The sequence below is a fragment of the Globicephala melas genome, chromosome 13, assembly GCF_963455315.2.
Source record: "Globicephala melas chromosome 13, mGloMel1.2, whole genome shotgun sequence".
Lineage (NCBI taxonomy): Eukaryota > Metazoa > Chordata > Mammalia > Artiodactyla > Delphinidae > Globicephala > Globicephala melas.
The window spans coordinates 80,990,052-80,997,172 of record NC_083326.1 but is presented as its reverse complement, the minus strand read 5'-3'; the positions used below and the strand labels follow the sequence as shown (position 1 = coordinate 80,997,172).

The 7,121-nt window shown below is 46.2% G+C and overlaps 1 non-coding gene across 1 annotated transcript; it reads left to right on the top strand.

The window, feature by feature from the left end:
- The first annotated feature begins 1,627 nt into the window (after nucleotides 1-1,627).
- On the top strand, nucleotides 1,628-1,730 carry LOC115855551 (U6 spliceosomal RNA). The gene has a single exon (XR_004040488.1). It is a non-coding gene; the product is annotated as a U6 spliceosomal RNA (small nuclear RNA).
- Nucleotides 1,731-7,121: the final 5,391 nt, after the last annotated feature.

The window sequence follows — 7,121 nt, the reverse complement described above, 5'->3', positions numbered from 1 at the left end:
TCCCCGGGAGGGCATGGAGATGGGGACCCTCCTTAAGGAGAAGACTCAGCTTCAGGGACAGTGAAAGAGAACCAGAAGACCTGTGTCATTCATAAAGATGTTATTATTATGACCACAGCAACATTTCTTGAGCACTATCTGTGTGCCAGGCACTGTGCTAAGTGCTTTATAGTCTATGATCCTTTCCAAACCCCAGGCAATAGGTTACTATTATTATGTCCCTTTTGCAAACGAGGATCCAGGGCTCATGGAGGTTGACTTGTCACACAGTCAGAAAATGCAGAAGCTGGGATATGAACCCAGGTCTTCCTTTTCTTTTTCTTTCTTTTTTAAAAAATAAGCTTATTTATTTATTTTTGGCTGTGTTGGGTCTTCACTGTTGTGCAGGCTTTCTCTAGCTGTGAAAAGCATGGGCTACTCTTCCATGCGGTGCACGGGCTTCTCAGTGCGGTGGCTTTTCTTGTTGCGGAGCACAGGCTCTAGGCTTGCAGGCTTCAGTAGTTGTGGCACATAGGCTCAGTAGTTGTGGCTCATGGGCTCTAGAGTGCAGGCTCAGTAGCCGTGGCACATGGACTTAGTTGCTCCGCGGCATGTGGGATCTTCCCGGACCAGGAATAGAACCTGTGTCCCCTGCATTGGCAGGAGGATTCTTAACGACTGCACCACCAGGGAAGTCCCAAACCCAGGTCTTTCTGATGCCCCAGCTCAGTCCCCATTACAGCCCTGGCTGGGCACTTGATAGAGAAAATATACTATGGGGCTCCCAAGGCCCTGGGCAGCCTGCCCCACTCTCCCTGTCACTCTGCTTGCTCCAGACATACTGTCCTGGCTTTATTTCCTCAAACACTCCTACCTCCTTTCAGCCACAGGGCCTTTGCACATGCTGTTCCCTCTGCCTAGGTTGCTCTTCCATCTACTCTCTTCACTTGGTTTACTCCAACTCATCCTTCTGGTCTCCAGTGGAACATCACTTTATTCATTCATCCATTGATCCAAACCTAGTTAATGGGTGCCTCCCAAAGCCAGGTAAACATTAGCAAATAAAATGTATGACCCCAGGCTTCTTGGAGTTTATAAGCTAGTGGAAGAGATAATAGATGAATAGACAAGCCACAATTGCATGGGAAACATTCCCTGACTCCTCTGCCCTTTGGCAAGAATAATTATCAATTAATTGTATAATTATTTATTTAATGCTGGTCTCCCCTTCTAGGATGTAGGTTCTCTGAGGCCAAGGACTGTGAGGCTGTACTGTGAGGGTCAGTACTATTATTATCCCCACTTTATAGATGAGGAAACTGAGGCACAGAGAGCTTGAGCAACTTGCCTAAGGCAAGAGCTGGTAACTGGTGGAGCCAGGATTTGAACTCATGGCTCCAGGGTCCATGTTTTCAATCAGCAGGTTATGAGCAGTTTAGGAGGAAGAAAGAAAGAAAGAAAGGGAGAGAGAGAGAGGGAGGGAGGGAGGGAGGAAGGAAGGAAGGAAGGAAGAAAGGGAAAAAGAAAGAAAGGAAGGAAGAGAGAAAGAGAGGAATGAAGGAAGGGAGGAAAGAGAGGGAGAAAGAAAGAAAGGAAGGAAGGAAGAAAGAAAGAAAGAAAGAAAGAAGGGAAGAAAGAAAAAGCAAGCTCGCTTCAGCAGCACATACACTAAATTTAGAACGATACGGAGAAGATTAGCATGGCCCCTGTGCAAGGATGACATGCAAATTTGTGAAGCGGTCCATATTAAAAAAATTTTTTTTAATGAACTAATTTTTTAAAAAATTTGTTTATTTTTGGCTGCATTGGGTCTTCATTGCTGCGCACAGGCTTTCTCTAGTTGCGGTGAGCAGGGGCTACTCTTGGTTGCGGTGTGCAGGCTTCTCATTGTGGTGGCTTCTCCTGTTGCAGAGCATGGGCTCTAGCTGCACAGGCTTCAGTAGTTGTGGCATGCAGGCTCAGTAGTTGTGGCTCGCGGGCTCTAGAGCACAGGCTCAGTAGTTGTGGTGTATGGGCTTAGTTGCTCTGCGGCATGCGGGATCTTCCCGGACCAGGGCCCAAACTTGTGTCTCCTGCATTGGCAAGCATATTCTTAACCACTGTGCCACTAGGGAAGCCCGTTCCATATTTTTAAAAGACAGCCTCTTCAATAAGTAGCGCTGGGAAAACTGGACAGGTACATGTAAAAGAATGAAATTAGAACACTTCTGAACACCATACACACAAAAAAACTCAAGGTGGATTAAAGACCTAAATGTAAGACCAGACACTATAAAACTCTTAGAGGAAAACACAGGCAGAACACTCTTTGACATAAATCGCAGTAAGATCTTTTCTCATCCACCTCCTAAAGTAATGAGAATAAAAACAAAAATAAACAAATGGAACCTAATTAAACTTAAAAGCTTTTGCACAGCAAAGGAAACTATAAACAAGACAAAAAGACAACCCTCAGAATAGGAGAAAATATTTGCAAACGAAGCAACTGACAAAGGATTAATCTCCAAAATATACAAACAGCTCATGCAGCTCAATATTAAAAAACCAAACAACCCAATCAAAAAATGGGCAGAAGACCTAAATAGACATTTCTCCAAAGAAGACATACAGATGACTAACAAATATATGAAAAGATGCTCAACAACATCACTAACTGTTAGAGAAATGCAAATCAAATCTACAATGAGGTATCACCTCACACAGGTCAGAATGGCCATCATCAAAAAATCTACAAACAGCAAATGCTGGAGAGGGTGTGGAGAAAAGGGAACCCTCATGCATTGTTAGTGGGAAAGTAAATTGATACAGCCACTATGGAGAACAGTATGGAGGTTCCTTAAAAAACTAAAAATAGAACTACCATATGACCCAGCAATCCCACTACTGGGCATATTCCCATAATTCAAAAAGACACATGCACCGCAATTTTCATTGCACCACTATTTACAGTAGCCAGGACATGGAAGCAAGCTAAATGTCCATCAACAGAGGAATGGATAAAGAAGATGTGGTATATATATACAATGGAATATTACTCAGCCATAAAAAGGAACAAAATTGGGTCATTTATAGAGACGTGGATGGACCTAGAAACTGTCATACAGAGTGAAGTCAGAAAGAGAAAAACAAGTATCATATATTGTAATATTGTATATCGTATATTAACGTATATATTGAAATATAGAAAAATGGTATAGATGATATTATTTGCAAAGCAGAAATAGAGACACAGAGAACAGATGTACAGATACCAAGGGGGGAAGGGGGCGTGGGAGGAATTGGGAGATTGTGGTTGACATATATACACTATTGATACTATGTACAAAATAGATAACTAATGAGAAACTACTGTATAGCACAGGGAGCTCTACTCAATGCTCTGTGGTGACCTAAATGGGAAGAAAATCCAAAAAAGAGGGGATATATGTATACGTATAGCTGATTCATTTTGCAGTAGAAACTAATACAACATTGTAAAGCAACTATATGCCAATAAAAATTAATTGAAAGAAAGAAAGAAAGAAAGGGAGAAAGAAAGAGGCAGGGAGGAAGGAAGGAAGGAAAGAAAGAAAGGTGAAAGGGAAGGAGGGAGGGAGGGAAGAAGGGAGAAAGGGAGGAATGGAGGAAGAAAGAAAAAGAAGAGAAAAAGAGGGGCTTCCCTAGTGGCGCAGTGGTTGAGAGTCCGCCTGCCGATGCAGAGGACACGGGTTCGTGCCCCGGTCCGGGAAGATCTCACATGCCTCGGAGCGGCTGGGCCCCTGAGCCATGGCCGCTGAGCCTGCGCGTCTGGAGCCTGTGCTCCGCAGCGGGAGAGGCCACAGCAGTGAGAGGCCCACGTACCGTAAAAAAAAAAAAAAAAAAAAAAGAAAGGTTCCATCAAGGGTCGTGCCTTCCGTGACCAGCCGGTCCTGCAGGAAGTTGTGGTCTGTTTCAGAGCCAGGCCCAGCCTCCTGGGTCCCCACCTTCCCTGCAGCTGTGAAGCAGCCCAGGGTTGCTCAGTAGGCTGGGAAGATCATTGCTGCCCACGAACTTGGTTTGGGCCATGGGAAGGGAGCAGTAGAAGACAGCTTTGAATGTCAGAGGGAATGTCAGAAGCAACCTTTGCTTCTCTGCTGGGCAAACTGGGGTCTCAAGAGTACAATCTCACAGCTCCTGAATCCAGCCCAGGGTTCTAGAAAGATTACTCTGCCCCAGTATTCCAGAGTGTACATTCTCACAAGTCTGTGAGCCAGTAACCTGGGCTTTCTGGGGCCTTTTTTGTTCTCCTATCAAGGAAAGATTCTGGCCAGAGAGCCCTTGAGAACAGTTTTATGCAAGGCTGTGGCCACAGAACAGAGCCAATCCCTTTTTATACAAAAGAAGTCTGGTGTTATCGAGCTCATACCAAGTGCCAAGCAGTGTGCTAAGAATTCCACGTGCATCCACACCTCCAATGGTATATAGTGAAGATCTTGTCTCTATTTGATGTAAGTTGTTCCCCTTCTTACCAGCTGTGTGACCTTGGGCAAGTCCCTTCATTTTTCTGAGCTTCCATTTCCGTTTGACGTTAGAAAGATGAAGGTACTTGTCCAAAGTCACATGCTTATAAGAAGGAAAGACAATTTTTCCATCCACAAAACTTTCCTGAGTTCTTAATATATGAAAACTTATAACTATTTTGGGGCAGGAAGTGGGCAGAGCTGATTACGACTCTACTGCTGCTCTCAAGGAGATTACAATCTCGAGAAGGAAGAGCAAATGTGTTTTGTTTTTTTTTTTCCTGACAGAACGCTAGAATCAGCGGGTAATGGCTACCTGCCTGGACTCCTGCATCCTGGATCTGCGGGGAAAGAGTTCCAGGATTGATTAGTGATGTCTGCCGCAGGATCCAACTTGATGATCTAAGTACCAGTGGCCAGATGGGGACTGTTAAGAACAAAGTGAGGGTCTCCATGGAGTTCTGCAGGGGTGGGGGAAGGAGAGAGGGGAGACCACCATTTGCGCTTGAGAGAAAACTCATTGGAGATGGTAGCCGTGCTCTGAGGGGAAAAGGGTGGACTATGGCTGTGAACACGTGTGTGGCACAGTAGCTATCCAAACTGGAGGCCAGCAGGCTAGAGAGGGCACAGGCTCTGGATGAAAAGAAACCTGAATTCAAATCCTGACTCAGTCACTTTTTAATGTGTGACTTGGGACATATCTTTTAACCTCTCTGAACTTCAGTTTCCTCTTCTGTTATTGGGTTGATTGCTGACTCTTGCTACAGTGTCCACTGACAACAATAATCCAGGGAGGTAGTATTGTCAGCGCTGCTCCTTGCTGGGCTCCTGGGTTGGCATTCACTCCATAGCCTGTGAAAACTTGTGCCCTCTGGTGCCACAATGTGAATGACTACCTCCTGGAGTTGTGTGACATGGCCGCCTGGATGAAAGAACAGAGGCCAGAGAGGTTAAGTCACTTGCCCAAGTCACACAGCTAACACATGGCAGAGGTGGAATTTGAGCTCAGGTCTGTCTGCTCCACAGCCCAAGCCTGTAAGCAGCATGACCTCCTGCCCACGAGCGATTTGCCAAAACTGGAAAACAGTTCAGCCTCTATAACAGTTTGAACTTTGGCAGATTGATAAAGGTGTGTAACTTCCCCACCTGGATTTTCCTGCAGGGATAGGTAGCCAATGAACTCATTTTCATGCCTGTGAAAATCCCGAGCATAGTGCCTGGTGTGCAGTGAGAGTAACTCAGAGTGGTGAGGTTGAGGGCTGCTGGGAGACTGAACCCCACTCTGAAACTCAGTGTGAGAAGGGCAACCCTAAAAGAAAGAGGATGGTAGTAGAATTTTCAATGAGAGGGAAGCAGATGAGTTCTTGGGCCTGGGGAAACAGACTTGGGGGGAGAGCGGTGCTCAGCTGTCAGAAGGGCTACTGGTGTATCCAACTGCAGGGATGCCAATCAGTTAGGGTCCCACAGGGGACATGGGGGTAACTGCTGATCAGTAATGAAGGGCTTGTAACAGCTGTGAGCAGGAGAAAGGGAGCCAGCAGTGGGTGGTGACACTTCTGGGACTGGCAGGAGCAGGGAGCCCGTGCCCAAAGGCATGAAGGGAAAGGTTGCTCTGGAATCTGGTGAGAGCTGTAGCTTTATGAAGGAGCCGCGCTGTAGGGAGACGAACGCAAACTTCATCCAGGCCACCTGCATCCAGACACCGTGGGGGCGGCCCCCCAAACCTCACAGACTGAGAGGGGTCAAGGGATAAACCTCCAAAGGGATACTGGGATGCCCTTACCACAAGAAAGTAGGAAAACTCGACAGACGTTCATCACACAACCCTGACCAGGATGATTTGTGAACATTCTGGCAGCTCTCAAATTCTTTAATTTGATGACCATTGACTCGATCAGCTTTTATTTTTGGGGACATTAAGTTATGTGGAATCTGGTGGAGCTTTCAAATGATGCAGATTCAGGGCGGGTAGCTGGGGGGATGGGGAAAAGGGGTTAAGAGAGGCATGTTTATCTACAGCCCGACATCAGGTGGCCCACGTGTTCAAGCCAGAGAGTTTCCCAGAAGGTGAAAAACACACCACCCCCAAAGTCCCTGCTGTTATTAATCAGCAAATGTCTCAGCAGCAGGTGTGCATGAGTGAATTTTGGGGTCACGGCAGGTAATCCGGTCTGGCCAGGCCGTAACAGGTGACCTGACTGTCTGCCTGATCCTGAGCCACTGGATAAGGGGATTAATCTAAATCTCTTGGAGGAGAGGATGTTTTTCGAGAAAGCCTGGGACCCACAAAGTGAAAGCTGACTTAGTGACCTCAAACTCCGTTCCTTGGGATCATTTAGCCATTGAGGTTGAGACCCCCAGGGATGCAGGGGCAGAAAACACGGAGCTTAAAGGGTCTGGGAGGAATGGAGATAGAAAATCAGGGAGATAGAAAATCCGGGGAGTTCATGCCCTTCTCAAGGGGGCAGTTAAGACCCAGTGCTAGTTGACAGTCACTGAATAGAGCCAGATGGGCTGGATTTGGATCCTGGCTCTGCCTCTTACTCATTGTACGACACTGGGCAAGTCACTTCCTCTCTCTGTGACACAGTTTCCTCATCTGTAAAATTGGACAATGATAAAACCCACTTCATAGAGATGTTCTGTATGAATGAATGTTTGCAA